General features: G+C 44.8%; 1 protein-coding gene across 3 annotated transcripts in view; it reads right to left on the bottom strand.

Annotated features, from left to right (window-relative positions):
* The window catches only part of plagl2 (pleiomorphic adenoma gene-like 2), a 39,727-nt gene extending 27,406 nt beyond the window's left edge, over positions 1-12,321 (bottom strand). Inside the window, exon 1 of one of the 3 annotated variants that reach the window (XM_012826105.2) lies at positions 11,625-12,321. The gene's annotated coding sequence lies outside the window, so the exon portion shown is untranslated. Of the gene's footprint in view, positions 1-10,083 lie in introns of all 3 variants that reach the window. The other 2 variants (XM_031566250.1, XM_031566248.1) reach the window with 2 other exon arrangements.
* Between the last annotated feature and the right edge of the window lie 8,036 nt (positions 12,322-20,357).

Raw genomic sequence — 20,357 nt, forward strand, 5'->3', positions numbered from 1 at the left:
CTTTGGGCTTTGCTGCCAAAAACAGCACGCTTAGCTTGAGCACACTATATTCCCAATAGGCTTAATTGAGCTTGCGCTTGAGATTGCAACCATTATCGTTTATGTGTTACATGGGGTGCGAGCCACTTCCCCCAGGTCATCAAAAAAACAATCGTCTACCACCTTCCAGACTTGTGCAAGGCAATGTAAAACACACAAAACCTTAAAGGAGAAGGAAGTGTTTTTTGTTGTCAAAAATGAAAATGCTTTTGGAACCTATTACGATGATGTAACTGAAAGCATGATAAACAAATATTCTTCATTAAAACTGCGTTCTTCAGACACCTGGCTTCAGCCGTTTTTTATGTGTTTGCTTACATGTCTAGGACCTCTAAATTGTCAACAAATGAATAACAAATATCTCAAACAAAGTGTTCAAATGCGCAGAAGACACAGAACCAATCATCAATTAGTGTCCTTCAGATAAATACCATTATTCTAGGTCTAGAAACAAATCGATTTTTTCTCAACTAAAAATCACTGACTGTACCTTTAAGGGAAATACAAAACTGCATATGAGGTAGAATGTTCCCAGGCAAAGTTAAACTGCTGTTACAAGCACAGATAAACTCCATCGTTACAGATGAAATTCCTCTCTGGGCTCTTCCAAAATGGATTAAAAGCAAATCTGATTCTTACTGACTGTTCTACCCAAATTTAGGAGGGGTTTGCAATACAAACCCAAGTGTTCATAATTCTACAGTTTTACGCAAAACAAAATCAAAAATGAAACTCCCACAAATGAGGAGACCCTCAAAATCAGCAAATTACTCAAATATCGCTATAAAATAGGGGGATGATGAATTGAATAAACCCCAAAAAGGACTGTATTGCTAGTTGTGAAAAGGGTGACAATCGCCACAGGTCTGTCCGGTTAGAACGAGAATGATGTCAATGTCCCAGTGATGACAGATGTAATGGAGTATTTATTGCACACACTCAAGCCTTGAATGGCAGGATGGACATGAATGACGATGAACTGTGATTGAACCGTGAATGACCGTGAACTGACTGATTTAATCCGTGTTTGAACCGTGAAATGATAGACATGAATCCGTGGTTTATTCACAAAGACGCACGGCAAGACGAAAGTGAATGTCCTTGATAATGGATTGTCCGTTTACTCCTTGATGAAAATGCTCCTCTCCCAGCTTCTATTGACCCACACACTGGCCAGCGGTGGGTCAGGCTTATATAGGGGAGCTGAGGGGGAGCCTTGAAACCGTTGGGTTTGACCAAATGGTCAGTGAAATTCCACTGTGCACGAGCCCCACGGAACTCTGGGATCAAATGATAGGATGACCTCTCATGGACCCCAGGTCCCGTGAATGGCCGGCACAGTGGGGTGCCCAACTGGATAGAGCTGGTGGAGGCAGGCGTTTTAACAGCCGCCCCCAACTTTGCGTAGAAAAGTTGTTCCCTGATGTTAGACAGTGGTATCTAGTGGGAGGGATGGAAGTCTGATGATTCTGGCAACAGGCCGCGTGTATGTCCGGTCCTTGACCTGGACCTGCGCAGTCCGTATTCTGCCATCAGCTCCTGGCAAGACTGCCGTGACTTTACCAACAGGCCACAAGGCACGTGGAAGCTGCTGGTCAACAATCATGACAATGCTGTCCACTGTGAGTGCGTCCCTTTCCTGTTGCCACTTGGAACGGGTCTGTAGTGATGGCAGGTAGTTCCTAATGTACTTGACCCAGAACTGGTCAGCTAGGGCCTGGCACTGCTTCCACCTGCGGCGGCTGAGGAGCTCTGTTTCTGAGTAGATTACCTGAGGAATTGATGGATCCCGCCGCCCCATCAGGAGCATGTTGGGTGTGATGGGATCTGGATCCGCGATGTCTGATGACGTGTAACCCAGTGGCTTTGAGTTGATGATGCCTTCCACTTCGATCAGCACTGTCATCAAAACCTCCTCCGCAACCGACTGAGCTCCCGGGGTGGTGTGTAGGGCAGATTTAATAGACCGGATCTCTCTCTCCCAGGACCCACCGAAATGTGGGGCATTCGGGGGGTTGAATTTGAAGCTGATCTGCTGACCAGCCAATTGGGCCTGTAGCTCGGGTGTGAGAGCTTTGAAGGCATCCTGTAGCTCTGAGTTGCCACCTCTGAAGTTTGTGCCTTGATCTGATAGCAACTCATGCGGCTTGCCTCGTCGCGCGATGAAACGACGTAGAGCCATCAGGAATGCGTCCGTATCCATGTTTGCTAGCAGATCAAGATGCACTGCATGGGTTGTCAGACACTTGAAAACGATGCCCCATCGTTTCTCTGTCCTCCGTCCAATCTTGATGAGGTATGGACCGAAACAGTCCATACCTGTGGAGTAGAAAGTGGGCTTGGAAAGCCGCAAGCTGGATGGGGGCAGGTCAGCCATTCTGGGGATGACTGGACTACTGCGCCATTTCCGGCACTCAGCACAGCCGTGCTGGTGCTTTCTGACGGCCTCTCTCCCCCTCAATATCCAGAACCGTCGCCGTAGCTCAGCAAACACCCTCTCCGGGCCTGGATGCATGAGTCGGCTGTCACCATTCTGAATAATGAGCTTGGTGATTGGGTGATGCGGATCCAGCACTATGGGGTGCAAGGTGTCTTCCCCAAGGGACTCGCACCTGCGGAGCCGCCCCCCCACGCGGATCAGTTGTACCCCTGAGTCGAACTCAGGAGCCAAGGTGAGCAGTCTGCTGGATGCAGAGACAGGTTTCCCTCCTGAAAGCAGAAGAAATTCCTCCGGGAAGCAGTCCCTCTGCACCGTCCGGATGAGATCAAGCTCAGCTTGTCTGAAATCCTCTGCTGTGGGGACAGTGGGCGTAGCCGCCCCATGACGTGCTTTTACAGAGGCTTCCAGCAGCTCTTGGTAGCTGCTGAAACCCCCTGCATCTGGAAGTGACGAAGCAGGGGTCACCGAAACGTGGCCACAGAAGTGTGACTTCCGCAGTTCCACGGACTCTTCGGATGCTGCTAAGTCTGGTTCTGCTGGCCATGTAGTCTCATCCTGCAGAAGGAATGATGGGCCGTTGATCCAGCGGTGCTCACCCAGAAGTTGAGACAGGGTCAGGCCTCTGGTTATGTCATCAGCAGGGTTGTCTGCTGATCTGACATGTCGCCAGGGACTGCCTTCTGTCAGCTCTTGGATGTCAGCTACTCTGGTGCCAACAAAAACCTTGTAACGGCAGGACTGTGACTGCAGCCATTGCAGAACTGTGGTGGAATCTGTCCAGTGTGTGATGCTGGCTATGGCCAGGGTGAGTTCCTTTTTCAGGACTGCAGCTAGCTGGGCACCCACATGTGCAGCGCATAGTTCCAGCCTGGGGATGGATTGCTGCCGTACTGGGGCTACCCTTGATCTGGCTGCCAGGAAGGCCACTTGGATGTTGCCTGCCTGGTCCACTGTCCTGAGATATGCCACAGAACCATAAGCCTTCTCTGATGAATCAGCGAATACATGTATGGTCTGTATACATGATGACACATCAGTCCCAGGATGACTATAACACCTTGGGAGTGAAAGTGACGGAAGCTGATGGAGTTCACCCTCCCAAGCGTGCCACAGCTGGAGCAGGTCTTCTGGGAGCTGGGGGTCATCCCAGTCTCTTTTCTTGCTCCAAAGACACTGCACCAGGATCTTGGCCCGTGTGGTGAATGGGATGAGGAGGCCAAGTGGGTCGTACTGCCTGGCTAGGACCCGATAGATACTCCGCATGGTGGGCTCAGTCTGCTCTGATTGACGGAGCCGGTATGTGAGGGTGTCTGATGCACAGTGCCACAGTAGTCCCAGTGTCCGTTCTTGTGGGTCAGATCCATCGTGTGACAGCCAGAGCTCACAGCTCTCTGATCGGGCTTCAGATGGCAGGTGACTGATGATGGCGGGCACATTGGTGGCCCACTGGCGTAGCTCAAACCCACCGGAGAGGAGTAGAGGCTGTAGCTTGTTGACTAGCTGCTTGGCTTCTGACACTGATGCAAAGCTCTGCAGCAGATTGTCAACATAGAAACAGTGCTCAACTGAGTAGCGGGTATCTTCCTCCGGGCTGCTGTGATCCAGGACATGTTTCTGGAGAGCGAAGGTGGCACAGCATGGACTGCATGTCGTACCGAATGGCAGCACCTGCCATTCATACACGTCTGGTGCCCTGCTTCGCTCCATGTCCCTCCACAGAAAGCGCAGGAAGGGCTTGTCTTGAGGCAGGAGACGAACCTGATGGAACATCCCCTTGATGTCAGAGCTCACTGCAGTGGAGTACTGCCTGAAACGGAGCAGAACTCCCAGCAAGGATGATCCTAGTGTGGGACCTGGAAGGAGTTGCTCATTCAAATTGCCACCCTGGTGTGTGAATGAACAATTGTACACGATGCGGTCTTTGCCGTTGTGATGGACCATGTGATGGGGTATATACCATGCATCATCACTGGTGTGCACTGCAGCAGGGGGAAGTTTGTTGATGTAGCCAGCATCCAGTAACTTCTTTATCTCCTTACTGTAAGTCTCTGCGCGGACCGGTTCATGAAACAGCCGTTTCTCAGTCCCACGCAGATGGCCCAGTACGGAGTCTGTGCTGGCTTGAAGAGGCGGGACCTTTTCCTTCCACAGGAGGGGGGTAGCATACCTGTCAATGCCAGCCACCTCCACTCTGACTGTCTTCTCCTCCAGTGTTCTGACAGCGGCTGTGTCCTGCTTGGACCGTGTAATGAGCTTCTCATTACGGTAGGGCAGGACATCCATCTGCCAGAGCTGAGCCACATGTTGGAGCAGCTCAGTGGTGGGAGTCAGAACTCTGGTAAATAGACATTGAGGGGTGGAGGATTGATGAAGGAGGACTTTGGCAGGGCCCTGCAATGTCCATCCAAGGCGTGTATTCAGCGCTGCAGGTCCACCTGGTGGGCCTAGGAGCACACGCTCGACCGGGGTGATCAGATGAGGATAATCAGAGCCAATGAGGAGCAGTGGTTGGGCCTGATTAAATGACTGAAGGGGCAGACCCCTGAGGTGGTGATATGTCCTTTGCAAGGCTTTGACCGGGTGTGAGTGGGTAGAGAGGCCCAGCTCAGACGCAGTGAAAGCCTGCTCTATTTTGTATCGCTTGTGTGGGTGACTGGCTGATGCAACAGAGAAGTTGACTGACCTCCCTGGCACAGACCTGATATCCTGACGGATAGTTCGGAGTGCCAGATCCTCCTTCCGTCCTTGCAGGCCCAGCTTCTGAGCAGCGCTATGTAGCAGGATGGTGCGCTCTGACCCGTCATCCAAGATGGCGTAGGTTTCCATCTTGGTGTCGCCGTTGAACAAACACACCTTCACCATTTTCAGCAGCACACAGCTACCCCTCCTGGCAGGATCGAGGTAGTACGTGACTGGATGCTGAATGGTGGGGGCTTGCTTCTCTGGTCTGGCGTTCACGTCGTGCAGCACTTCCAGGTGGGTCCCGTTGCATTTTGGGCATCTGGCCTTCAGATAGCACTGCGCTGCTTGGTGGTCCCTTCCACACCTCCAGCACCGTTTCCCATCCTTTATCCAGTTCACCTTCTGCTCCTTGTTCAGCTGCTTGAAGGCTGCACACTGATTGAAGAAGTGCTGGATATCGTCACAGAACGGGCAGTACTTCTTGGGCGGTTCTGTGTTACGTGATGGGGCTTGTGCTGGATAGCTTGCCTTTACAGGGGGGTCACGTCCGAGCAGGACAGTGGTTGACCGTGTCGCTGGGCCTTGCTTCGCCCTGGCGCCTCTCTGGCGGTCTGATCGCTCCTCCATCGGTGCTTTGGAGTGCGTGAATGGCACCTCATCCTGCTGCACTCGGACCTCTTTCTCCAGCCACTCAGCGAAGTCCAGCAGTGTGGGGATTGGTGTCCGAATGGGGTCGACGTAGCGCTTGAACTGGGTGCGCATGTCATGTGGCAGCTTGGACAAGAGCCGTGACACATGTGAGCCACACTCCAGTTCTGTTCGCCCTTCTCTCCCCAGCTGGTCCAACATCCCCACAAGGGCCCGCACCTTCAGTGCGAACAGGCGGAACCCCCTGCTGTCCCCGCTCTTGACTGGAGATTCAGCAAGGACCTCATTGATGCGCTGCAGAGCCAGTCTGTGTGGCTGGCCATACAGCTCTGTGAGGGATGCCATCGTGTTGGTATATGGATACCGGCTGTTACAGTAAGAGTCTGCTATCAGCAAAGCATCCTCCAGCTTCAGGTGGTCGACTAGGATCTGATACTTAAACCGCTCAGTTGCATCCGCAGGCAGGATGTTCTCCAATGCCAGCTTCAGGCGGGCAAACTGGCGGGGGTCTTCAGCGGTGAAGCACGGGATGTGAGGCTTTGGTCCTCTGTAGGTGCTCTCTCGTCGGGGAGGAGTAGGTGGCCCATCGTAAGGACCCTGCCCCAGTGGCCTCAGTCCAGCAACCGGGTATGATGCTGGGTTGTGAGGACGAACTGATGATGTACGTGGAGGCGTGAAGGGCTCCATGTACTCCGGCGTTGGCACATTATATTGCAGTGCTTGAGGTGCTGGGCTGTGCTCTGGACGCATATGCATGCTCCGCATATGGTCAGTTAGCTCAGCTACCAGCTGTGGTGGCGGATGATGTGGGCGTTGCACCTGCCACGGAGATCCCTGTGTTGCTGCACTGACCATGTCATGGTACAACACTGGCGGAGGTGGTGGCGGGAACGTGTCATCATCCGGTTGGGCAACCAGCTGATAATGATGAGACGTAGGCCTCTGTAAACCTTGCAGGTCATCCGCTGGCGGAAGGAAGGGCTGCCTGGTTGTCAGTGGCGTGGACGAGAAGTCCGGGAAAGGAAGCCTTGAATAGGATACCCCACTGTCTGCGACGTGGGGTCGTCCTCTGGATGCGGCAACGAAGCTGGTGGTTGTAGCTGGTGGTGCATCTGATGCACGTGGTGAGAGGGCTTGGACAATTTGCTGCATATCCAGCCTTAATTGCTGGTTGTCCTCCTTCATCTCCCTGATAGCTGAGAGGAATGCCTCTGGGAGTGGGCTTGACTGCTTCTGTCCAGCAGGTGGTGCTAGAGTGTCCTCATGGCTGGGACTGATGGCTCCACCAACGTCTTGGTCTGGAATGGTGTGTCGAAGGTGACGTCTTGGCAGTTCAAGCAAGAAGTCATCCAAGTACCGTGGCTGACGGCCCTCACGGCGAGCACGGGTGTTGTCTCTGGGCATCGACATCCTGGACTGTAGAAATTGTAAACTCCGGCGGAAGAAGGACCATATAAAATAGGGGGATGATGAATTGAATAAACCCCAAAAAGGACTGTATTGCTAGTTGTGAAAAGGGTGACAATCGCCACAGGTCTGTCCGGTTAGAACGAGAATGATGTCAATGTCCCAGTGATGACAGATGTAATGGAGTATTTATTGCACACACTCAAGCCTTGAATGGCAGGATGGACATGAATGACGATGAACTGTGATTGAACCGTGAATGACCGTGAACTGACTGATTTAATCCGTGTTTGAACCGTGAAATGATAGACATGAATCCGTGGTTTATTCACAAAGACGCACGGCAAGACGAAAGTGAATGTCCTTGATAATGGATTGTCCGTTTACTCCTTGATGAAAATGCTCCTCTCCAGCTTCTATTGACCCACACACTGGCCAGCGGTGGGTCAGGCTTATATAGGGGAGCTGAGGGGGAGCCTTGAAACCGTTGGGTTTGACCAAATGGTCAGTGAAATTCCACTGTGCACGAGCCCCACGGAACTCTGGGATCAAATGATAGGATGACCTCTCATGGACCCCAGGTCCCGTGAATGGCCGGCACAGTGGGGTGCCCAACTGGATAGAGCTGGTGGAGGCAGGCGTTTTAACAATCGCAGTTACATCTACATTGCCACTTTTCTTTGCGACAGCAGATTAATTCACTTTCTACATATTTGCCTCACAAAAATTAAGTTTAACATTATCAACAATATCAAGCATCCTGTGTTCAAATGGACATAATACCACAGATATTCCCCTCTCTTCTGCGTGCTCTTCAATTCAAAGCATGCAGACATATTTCCTCATAAGACTGTTACCCTAACAAAAACAGTAGACTGTCAATGTATAACGAAATCACACAAAAACTCTTTCTAGTGCATTCCCACTACTATAATGTAGGCAACACTTGGGAATAAACTGGTGAGGTCCTGAATCTGACGCCAAAAGGGATGTTTTGGTTTCTGTACACAGATATCTATCAGACTGGGCTGTTGAGCGGTACTGGGGATTTGTTGGGAGTGATAGTAGTCCTGTGAACTTGGCCTGATGTTATCTCTCCCCTCTCTCTCTCTCCCCTCCCTGTTTGCTCTCTCTTTCTTTTTTACTCCTCCTTTCCTCCCAGCTCCCTATGTTTTTTGTTTTATGGTTCGAGTGGGTGACCAGAGCACCCCCAAAGTTCATCCTGACTACTGTGCATGAAGCACTCGTAGGCCAAATAAATAACCCCTTGCTCACTAACACGTACATACATGCACACACGTGTGTGCATCACGCAAACATGCAAAGCCGCTCTCTTGTGAAAGTTTGAATGGACACACACACAAACAAATGCACGCACACACACACTCAACCGAGTTCTCAGGCTCTCAGCGGAGCAGTTTTTCTCACGCTGCACTTAAAACAAAATAAATAACAATATTCATGTTGCTCTAGAGCTAACATCCGCTCTTATGTTAATCACTCAGGCAGCAACATCCAGCTCTGCCCTACACACATCCCCAAAGGTAGCAGGCTCCACTGAGCAGGATCAGGGATTTAGCCAAGTCTTCCCTGGTTATTAACTAGCGCTTGTCCTCTCCAAAGGCTGTTCCTCCCATTAGTCCAACTGATGCTCCTTTCTCATGGTAATCAGGCTACTACCCACAGAGGTGCAAGGGATTGTGGGATGTTTTTAGAGGAAAAACCCCCCTCGATGCACATGTACCCTCTCTCTCTCTCTCTCTCTCTCTCTATCACACACACACACACACACACACACACACACACACACACACACACACACACACACCAGGCATGTTGTGTGCTGCCTTTTCAAAGAGCACATGGACAGATGTAGTATGAAAAGTGGTGAGACTTTTGTTTGACTGTGATAAACGTTCTCACACATCATGCTGAGCTCGTCCTATCACCTCACAGATTATATTCGATTTATCCAAGAAGCAATGCAAATGTTCATTTTAAAAGGAAATGAAGTAAAATAAACGATTTTGTTGTTTACTGAAAACTGAGCACCCTACCTGTTATTTACAATTTTACAACAGTTTTAGACAGGTCTGATTTGAGATAATATCCAATTACTATATAAATGTGATAATTATGTTTGAACAAATAATTGTACAAAAATACTTTTACTAATTTTACTGTGTTTTTGTACAATGTTGTGTTTACTATGGTAATACACATTCAAACTGTCAATATAATGACTGGGTTCAGTGTAGAACAATACAATAGTTCTGATAAAGCAGGTCTCTGATTAATGTCTATAAATCTCACATCATATCATGGCCCTGGTATGCTTTATTTCTCAAAGAGGGCGATGATTGTATGATATGCCAAATGTTATATCCATTGCACTAGCATGTCTTTAATGGTATTTTGTTTTCCAAGAAGCTATATAACCTGTGAACACGTAACCCCAAATACAAGTAGACACATACGAAAATATACGTTTCAACTTGCAAGACACAGTAATGTCAATAACAAAGGCATTGTGTCGTGACGATCTCACTTCCATTTCCTTATTATGTAGCTCGAGGCAGTGGAAGTGGGGCCTTGATGGAGCGCGCGTATGACAGATCCGAGGACGTGCTTTCTAACCTGCCTACGCGTGGGCCTGCAAGGAAGTTCTTGTCAAGTTTTTGCTTCCGTTCTGTTTTTTGGGATATTTCAGACCAATTCAGTGAGGTTTAGTGTTTACATAGAATCACTGGCTGCGGTTATGGCGTCGACACTGAGTTAGCGAATATGAATGCAACATGAATATGAAGTTACAGGCCCATTTACTCCCCAAAGACAAGGGTGAAATGTTTGTTTACTTGATAGAATACCTTCTTTAGTGACCTCCTCAACCGCCTGATAGACGGCGTGGAACATGGACCTCCGTGTCCCGTAGTAACAAGCTGAGCTACAGGTGTTTTAGCTTCTAGATGTAACGTTAACGTTCACACTTTAACCAGTTTGAGCAGCACACGGAGGAGCTGAAATCCCTTCATAACCAGGAAACGTGTTTACAACACATAAATACTCCTGGAGTCAACTCCTTGGCTGTTTGTCTTCTCAAACTCTCTGGCTTCTCTTTTGCTAGACTGGTGTATCCAGGACAAGACTATACACATGTGATTATAGTAGGCTAAAACGTGAATTCTTTCATATTTTATCTCATTTAGACTATGCCACAAATTAAAGAACAAGTAAAGAGTTGACAGGGTGGTCCAATCCTATTCAGTTAACTCATGTTTGAGCACACAGGCCTGCACTATGAACGAACAACTTAAGAAGTCTCCTCCAAGTAAATAGCTAAAACGTGTAGCCCTGTACGCTATCTCTTATTACAGATAGAACTTACAAACCATTACAACATCCTCTACGCTACTGAAAACGTCTTAATCAATAGGCTATAGAGCAATTGCAGAAACATGTAAAATAACCAATGTCTTTACATCTATACGAATACACCACTCCTACTTTTAAGAGTAGGCTAACCCAAATAGATGGTATACCCTTCCAGAAGCTCATATACACAAGTCAAGGTAGGACACTAAAGTCACATCGATGCACAATCCGCCCTGGAACATCCGATCAATGACAAACAAATGACGGGTAGCCTACCCGATAAACTATTACAGCATAGAAAACGTTTCGTAGAAATGACCCACGAAAGAGATTATTTGACAATTGTACGTTTCACGATGTGCTGTTATCGGAGTTACTACATTGTAACAACAGTGTGCACAAATTGATACGTGTTGCATTCTTGTTGAACTTCCACAAAGTTATTTGTTGCTTTACAAGAAGTGTTTCAAGCACAACGGAGACGTTCCTCCAACTTCTATCTCTCCCTCGTTCTCTCTAACCGACTACAGAGACATGCTCTGAACGATAAATATTCAGAAATTACTTAAAATTCGGCTGTTTACTCAAAACGCACACAGAACATCAATCGACACAGCAGAAACCAGCAAACACCAAATACATTTCGTTTACAACTAAAATCATTATTCTCTACAACACATTTATCGACAGAGCTTCGGAGAAACAGGCGATCACGTAATTAAAAATTAAATACCCGAAGCTTGTACACACTTTCACAAAATAACCAAAAATAGATGACGTCCGATCGTAAGATAATAACATCACATTCAATGTCAGCGAAGTTTCATAATCGGCACGGTATCGACTTTTGGAGAAAATACGCGTATTAATTATCAAGATCTTATTAAAAAAACATGCACACATCAGAACGTGCAGCCACATTATGAGGACTTGCAGGAAAACGAGCAGTTACCCACCAAAAACTTTCCAGCACCGCATTAGTCAATTTCACAAGGAACCCCGGTAACATTCCATCACCGACTAGGCGCAAACCTACCGTGGGAGCCCCCACGCCACCTTTCCTGGTCTTTCTCCCCTCGATCTGTTGTTTTATTATTTTTTCCAATTTTTTCTATAATTTTTCTTTTTTCGGGGCCTGAGTGTGTCTCGCTCTCCTCAGGCTGCAGCAGCAGAGTTGTGGGGCGCGAGCATTGTGGGAGTGTGACGTCAGGCCACTTTCACAAACTTTTTTACTGGGGCTGGTAAACTGTTTTTTTTCCGTTGTCGTTGATCGTACACTGAATATAATAATCAATAAAAAACGTCACACGTGGTGTCTAGCATATTCCAATCGAAAAATTAACAGTCGAAAACAACTTTATATTTTTAAATCATGCTTTGGTGACAATGTGAACAGACGATGATCACAATAACTTAACGAAGTCCAAACTTAATTTTAACACAGACTAGACTAATCTCACTGATACCTTATGATGTTTGTCTTTGAGTGGTATAGAAATACAGGTGATGAAAACTGAAAAATGTTAAACAATTGCGTTTTATGCATTATTAAAGAAATAGACCTGGCAATCTAATTGAGGTAGCCTACCTCTTTATTTGACGAATTTGCAAATATAATCTTTCAAGGACAGAATCTTACCGTAGTTACACAGTTTAAGTGTAAGATGATTTTAGTAGACTTTACATGTCAACTCATTACCATAGTTGGTAGATTTGTAACATTATAGCGTATGGACCAAATGCTACAAGAGCCACACACGTTTAATTAAAAAAGAATTGATGAATCTCTTGAGGCTAGGCACATAGAGGCCATAACTTTAAATCATGAGTCAATGTTTGCGGTTTAATCAAATTAAGGGATGGCTGAGTAGTGCAGTCTCTAGGTGATTTTCCATGGAGAGAACACATCCACGTGTGGATTGCTCGAAAATACACATACAAATACAGATACATATTAGAATATTTTAAAAGCGTCTATTTGCCAGACTTAATGCTCAAAATGAAGAAGTGTGATATACAACTTTTAATGTATAAGCTTCAGCAATACACAACAGAAGGCAAAGGAGAGAGTAAGATATCTGCCCAATAACAACTTAATTGACAACACTCAGAGGTATTACTTGTTTACATAATTGTATGTATAGAATCAGTACAATTGAGCATGACGTTCCTCGTCCCCCAGAGAAGTTATCAGGGAATGGTGAGCTAGGGTCCCACGTGCGATGCTCTGGTGGTCCCGTTTCACCTTGTGTTTTGGGGCGAAAGAATTACTTCCAGGGCATACCAACTCGTTTCCTCATCACCCCAACCCCCTCCCCGTCCTCATCCACATGTGTGTGTGTGTGTGTGTGTGTGTGTGTGTGTGTGTGTGTGTATTTGTGTGTGTTTGTGTGTGTGTGCGTTTAGTGTGAGTGCGCGCGTACGTGTGTGTGCGTGTGTGCGTGAAAGAGAGAGGGAGAGTAGGGGGTTGGGGAGCAAGGGTCTTCAATAAGCCCCTCGGCGTGTTCAATGCTTTGCAGCGAGAGCACGTTTCCAAGTTTTTTTCATTTCCAGAGAAATACCTCAAGATTGCCCGGCTACGCAAGTGTACATGCCATTGCCTACTGATTCCAACGCGCAATAGGATGGTATATTCATATCATGAGATTTCAGATTTTTGGAATTAGTGAGTGTTACAAAGCAATTGAAAATAGGAGGACATCTATTCATCATTTGGACTGATAACATCAGGTAGTGCTCTAACGAAATGGTTGGGTTATTTGTTTTGAGAGGGTTAGTGAATAGAATAGGATTATTTGCTCTTAGAAGTTATTTTTTTGTTTGTTTTGTTCTCTAGAGGTGAATGATTCGTTGCAGAAGCTTATATGTTCCCAGGTAGTGAATTAGTTGGATCAAATAAAATAGTTTTGGTAATTCTTTTTTCTCAACCGCCTACGTTCTAAAGCGACTGCGGGACACACTCATGTGAGCATCGTTTCTGTTGTGGACTTTCAAACGTAATTAATACAATACATTTTTGAAGCTTAGATGTTGAAACATCTACTGTTTTTTTGGCGTCCGTCTGAAAATAGTTCGTCGCCCACTCAAGAGAAGCGTGAAGCGGAAATGAGCTTTCCAAAGCTTTTATGTTCATGCCATTTAGTTGTAACAAATTAATTTTACCTCGGGAAACGCTTGTAATGTTGTTTCCTAAAGCAGAGCTAAAATCATCCACAAAATGCGGATGACTGCCAAATACAACTTCAATATCTCCACGATTTAAAAAATATATATTTGCGATCATTTATCTCACTTTATTCTCAAGTCATTTAACCTTATTTATGTGATCTTAAAAAAAAAACTGAGCACTCCTCTCGTGTGGAATAAACCTTTTTTAAAGGTGTTATGGAAAGAGCATGTCTGCTTCTTTTGTTCAGTTCTACAGTCCTTTAAACTCCAGTTTTCATCTCATCATCTTTAAACGTTAGTTCTCATAACTTTTTGCCATTCCTTTTTATTGTAAAACATAAGGAGTTATACATTAAAAGGGGAAACTAGAATTTGAAGAAAAATATCAAGACAGACAATGTTTGCCTTCATTATAATAAGGTCTGTTTTGAAAACCATGCCCCACCTTCCCTACAGAAATCTTTCAATCAAACAAATTGTTGCTTCTATGTCAGCTGGTCTGTTAAAGAGTTGGCTTATCAATGGAATACAACAATGTTTATCCTGAACAAAATGATCTTCATACTGACCAACTCTGACAAAGCTAAATTAGAAAGGCAAAGTTTATACACTCAGTCAGTCCCCCGGTGGTTATAGGTTATTGGTGTTTATTTTGATTTACCTCAGTATCTCATGCACTGACTGTCACCAGGCTTTGCAACATTGAAGTGTTCTGACCTGTCAGAAAACTCTCCAGAATGTATTTCACCAGACGCTGCACTACGGAAAAGATATGAACACAGCTTCAAATTTCAGCATCAAATTTAAAGTATTTCGTGTTTATTTATAACTATTGGAAAGGACATGCTACATCCGAATGCCTTTGAGTACTCTTCCTGAACCATATCTTGATACATGGGATCTCTAGATCGCAACGGTTATGAACACTGGTATGTGAGACATAATAATTACCTTGTAAAACTATTGTTCTTCAAGGTTAATGGTTAGTGAAAATCTAAACCAGTTCTCCTTAAACATCAGGCATATGGAAACAGTGACATATTGAAAGCAGAAGGGAAAGTCCCCCCATATTATGATGTATGTGTTAACTGTGCATTCCTGTATTGAAGTTTGACAAGTTTTTCCAGACGTTTGTTAAGATGAAGTGTTATGGCACAGGTAAAGGGACAGTACGTAGAGGTAACAAGAGGACATCTCTTCATGTTTGAAATAGTTATAAATGATAATCTGATGACATATTGGCAATCTAAAGCTATTGCTGATGTTGGGTAGATTGACAGGGATTTTACTGCTGTATTACAGTAATGCTAATCAAACTGGTCTATTTATGTGATGGGTACTTTGACAGCAAAGACATTTGATACAAAAATGATTTACTATTATTCATAAATGGCTGGTCACCGGCACTAATACCTTGGGGTCTCCAAAGAGGACTTCTGTGAGACATCACTGCTTTACACTGTGTAATGAAATAGTTTGAACTACTTTCCCCATTCTAAACCAAGACCAAAGAATATTTGAGTGTAAGCACACACCGAAAATGGAGAAACAATGTGCCAGCATGAAAGCACAAGTCTTCTTTCATTATACGGTTGTTTATTTATTTGTTTCCTATTTTTTAGTGCACTGTGGTCAGACCATTCGGGCTGATTGCGGCGTAATGGTGGTCTGTTATTTGGAAGCTCCAGATTGATTTTAAAGTACCTCAATACACGCTGAAATGTTACACAGCACCGGAGCTACCCCATGCCTGCCGTACTGCCCCCCTCCCTACACCCCAGCCCAACCTCACTCGCCATCTCAGGGAAGCTTGTAAAAAAAGGCCATTAAGAACAACAAGAACAGAGTGCATTAAAAAGCCCTGCCCGTCTTCAATGTCTTCCTGCTCAGTTCTTAATTAGGTCTGATTAACACTGGGTAACCCCAAACATCAGCTTTTGTCTTTTTAAAAACAAATACCATTATGTCGAAAAGGAGTAGAGACAGAAGGATAAAAGAAGAGAAACAGGGAAGATACTCTTTAATAAGGTAGACAGAGTTTGGTGGGTTTTCTATGAACATATGCAGCTGTGGGCACAGTCAGTAGTCTAATCTCAAACAGTTTCCAGTGTCATCCCAATTTACCTCTCCCTCCCTCCCTTCTCTCTCTCTCTCTCTCTCCCCCTCTCCCCCTCTCCCTCTCTCCCTGTCACTTCTCTCTTCCCTATTACTCCTCTCTCTTTAAGCAGAACTCAACACATGCCAAAGCCCGACCTGCCATCACTGAGCAAAAGCAGAAAAGTCGCGTAAGAGAGGCATCGATGACAACAATGGCAATTAGTCAGAGGGATGATTTGTACACATCTGGACTGGATTTCCTTGCCACCAGAATAATCCAAAGGGAAAAACGCAGAGTGGTGGCTCCTAGTGCCAGACTAGTGGGGAATGGGCTGGGGCCGTTGTACGTGTTTGGTTAAAAACAGATGGGACGTTTATGTTACCAGGGGCTGGCGATAAACAGCTTAGACGTACAATGAAACCACCAAGAGAGTCATCATCACCAACAGAGAGTGTGTGAAAGCAGAAGCATCCCTGGTTCCACGCATATGTACTGCTCACAACTCTGTCATTTCCCCAGGGTGCTTTCATTGGGGTTTTGTTGTGTAAACGATCCACAGACTCATCAGGTTTGTACTTTTCCCATTTTACCGTCCGTTTCCGGGTGAGGGTTTGCTTGATTTCCACACTGTGGTCAACCCCTTGCGCAGGATGATGCTGAGACTGAAAATAACATGAGGGACAAGTCTTGGTCTGGGCTCTACCCCTTCATGTGAAAATATGTGGTCTCCATGAATGAGCGTCAGCAATACCTGCTGGTGTTTGGAAATGCTGAAGCATTTAGAGATGCTTGGGAGGGTAATTTCTGGTGCATCCTGAGGTGACGTGATTGACCATTGTCTGTAAGGAATATGCACATCTAGACTCACTTTTCAGTCAGGGGGTAACATTTCTCCACACACGTCCTACAAAGATCCAAAGTGTCCCTTTATTGTTGCCAACTATGTAAGACATGGTGTGCTGAAATTTTAAATATCGTATAAAGAATACAAGATATCTGGCTGTCTCTGTGTGTTCATGAACTGGTAGACCAAGCTGTTGTATCATTGGATATGATTCCAGTCAAGGTGAACACATATGGGAAAATGAAACGTACACGTTTACTCTTCTTCAATGTTTTTTTATGTTTCAAATTATTTATTTGTATTTTTTTCTTTGAAATTATCGGTAAAAAGGGATAATAGATTTTTAATAAAAGTTAATAAAGTTAATAAAAATTGTAAATTAAAAAAGCAAATCTATTCTGTAACTCCATCAAAAAAACTTCTACCAAAGACTTATGCCTCCTACCTCCTCTAATTATGTCAGTCACCCACTTTATTCATGCCTCTCTCTGTATTCCTCAATATTAACAGAGATCGACCTTTATTATACCAAACATATAATAGTTAATAGTGATAATAGTTAATAGTGATTAGACACAGATCCATTCTATTGAAGTTGCACATCCTTGTGTCACAACGTTGTGCCACAACTTTAAAGCAAAGGAGTTGTCAAACAAGTTTGCAAGTATTTTGGAGATACCTTGGTTCAACTTGTCAGACTATGCACTGTCTGGTGTGGTTTGATGTCAAGAGAGAAAACAAGAGGAATGTTAGAATGCAAGCACCTTTGCAATGACTGTCCCTCATTAAAATTCCAATATGCTCGTGTGAAAAAATGAAAATGTGAACCAGAACCTTCTATACAAATCACCACAGTTTAGGAGTGGGTGTTGTTATTGGCATACTGACAGAGTCTCTGGGTAAAACCCCATGTGCAAACTAGATATATACTATGTGAAAGCAGGGTGCAATGGTAATTTTGCATAGGAGAGCAAAAAGGTACAGGGAGGATCTGGGAGTAGACCGAGAGAGTTGGGAGTGAGGACTGTGCAGAGGGCTGGGTAGCCCAGTAGGTAGTCAGTGCTCAGTGGTATCACACACAGGATGGTCTAAATTCCGATTCTGTACTGGACTGATAAGGCACATGGGTGGACCTGGTGTTTCCCCTTAAACTCATAGACGTCACAACCTTCGCATGGTCTGCTGCCAAAGATTATGTAGATTGGTTATGAAAGAAAGAAAGTTGTTGGAAAAGAACCCACGTTTAAAGGTCCAACCACGCTGGAATATCTTGTTGTCTGAAAGAATGTTTAATCAATTTGCTGTCACCAGAAAGTCAGTATTTTAACCACGGCCCACACATGTATTGCACTTTCACCATGGATTTAGCTAGGTTTGAATTAGATCCAATTGCATGAATCCATCCAATATTCAAACATATATTTGTCTAGATGAAGGATCGTTTACTCCCAACTCAATTTATAAAAGTTAGATAGATCTTCTTATCATCATGGCCAGATGTTTGATTTAAAGCACATCACAGTTCAGCTCCGCTAATTATAGTTCTGTGTCCTGACTCCTGGGAAGTCCTGAAGGACTGAATTTCTGCAAAATCACACAACCAATACAGTGAACATTAATTACCAGCTTGCCTTTACTGATTATGTTTTGATAAAGTGTTTAACCTCACTCTGCATAACAAAACATCAGGTTGTACCTACTACCCAACTAGTCATTCTCCCATTACTCACATGAGGGGACAATTCCAACTCTTTAGTAATGTTAAACCACTACAGTAGAACCAAAACCCTGTGCTGCTTATGGTCTGGATCTGCACCTCTGTGCATATTAGGACACATAATGGTCACAACACATTCACTGTGATCTCACAGTTACCAACAGGTTTGTTTTACCTCTTGTTACTGTTACATGTAAGTTACTTGTGATACAACCATGAATAAAAATGAACTGAAAATTGAATCGTGGAAAAAGAGACAAGGAAACCAAGACATGGTAGTGATAAAAGAAATTATTTGCATGCCAACATTTTAGGAGCTATTAGCTTTTTGTTTTCTTTTCTTGAATATGTGGTAGTTTTACGTTTGACATGATTTGAACAAATGTCCTCTCTCTCCCCTCCTTCAACAGCAAGCACAGGCCTGAAGTAGAAACCTGGTGTTTTTTTAAATTCTGTGTCATGCCCTTTGAGGATCTGATTCAGTCTCCCACCTGAGGAAAGTTTCAAAACGGCAGTGAGCGAGTTGAGCGGTGCTTTGCATTGTTATCACTGCTGTCATCTCTAACAATGAAAAACTGTGTGTGCGAGACTCTGAGCGTGGGGGGATGGGGCAGAACAAGAGAGGAAAAGAAGGAATGAGAGGCAGACAGAGGAAGAAAGAAAGAGAGAAAGAAAGAAACAAAGAAAGCTAAAAATGGAGGGAAACGAAAGGAGAGAAATGAAATGGAAAGAAAAGCAAGTATAGAAAAAGGCAGCAGGATGTGTTGACTGAGAAGTGGGTGTGGGCTTTGAACCCTCACTCTTCTTTGCAAGACGGGGAGACAGAAAAAAAAAACCTAACAGCCAGCCAACCAAAGCCTCCCAAACATTCAACTCCACAACCTGGTAGCAATTGACCAGACCTCATTCCGGTGAGGAATTAACCTACTTCATAAAGTATTCAGCACACTCACACGTGTCATCAGGTTTCATTCTGAAAAGTCACAAAGCGTGTTTCTGTGCATGAGTGTACCTCCACTATGACTTGGATGGTTGATAAAGGATGCATTGCATACACGCTTTCCTCCATTTGCAGTGTCTGGATGCATTCAATGCTGCTGCAATAAAAGCTAATTAAACAATTATCACTCAATTAACTCCAGTAAGGCATCATAGACATCTGCATTCTGTTCCCTGTTTTTGTTTACTGTGTACACAGTCATACATAACCTCAGCTAACCTTTACTTAGGGCGCACATGTGAAGCACTGTCAATGTGCAGTCCTGGGGAAGGTACACTTTCAACATACAGTATTTGTCCCTGCTGATTGAACTACTGAATGAAATGCGCATCACACCTCCAGCCAAAGATTCTGCTGATACTGAACAGTACCTTCTGCTGAACAACCTCTACCAGGTGAACACAGACACACACACACACACACACACACACACACACACACACACACACACACACACACAGAGACAGAAAACTAAATAAAAACCAGGCTAAGAACACTTCTTACCACATGTCTATGTGTTAGGTTACAACATGTTGCACACACATGTTGCTTCAAATGAAGTAGCCTATTTAATGACAGACCCTCTGAATAAATGTGCGCACTGTTTCATCTATATCTCGTTAGTATTGTACCAATGATGATCTCCATCTGACCTTAGACAGCTATTGGTGTAAGGGTTTATACTGGAAATGGAATACCCTTGTCAGTTTATTCCAAGTATTGGTTTGATAGACTAACTACCAGTTTTATTATAGATGTTGATTTATATTGTTCACAAACTTTGTTGTCAAAGGTATTTCTTGATGATAAAAAACATAAATAAAAAAATAACATACAAATAAACCAGCGTCACTCCTCCTCTTTGAAATATCCTGTAGCCAATATAATTCCAGTTTAATCAGTATAAAGCCGTTTTTGGCTGCAGTTGAACATTTATTTTCG

The sequence above is a fragment of the Clupea harengus genome, chromosome 4, assembly GCF_900700415.2.
Source record: "Clupea harengus chromosome 4, Ch_v2.0.2, whole genome shotgun sequence".
NCBI classification, from domain to species: Eukaryota; Metazoa; Chordata; class Actinopteri; order Clupeiformes; family Clupeidae; genus Clupea; species Clupea harengus.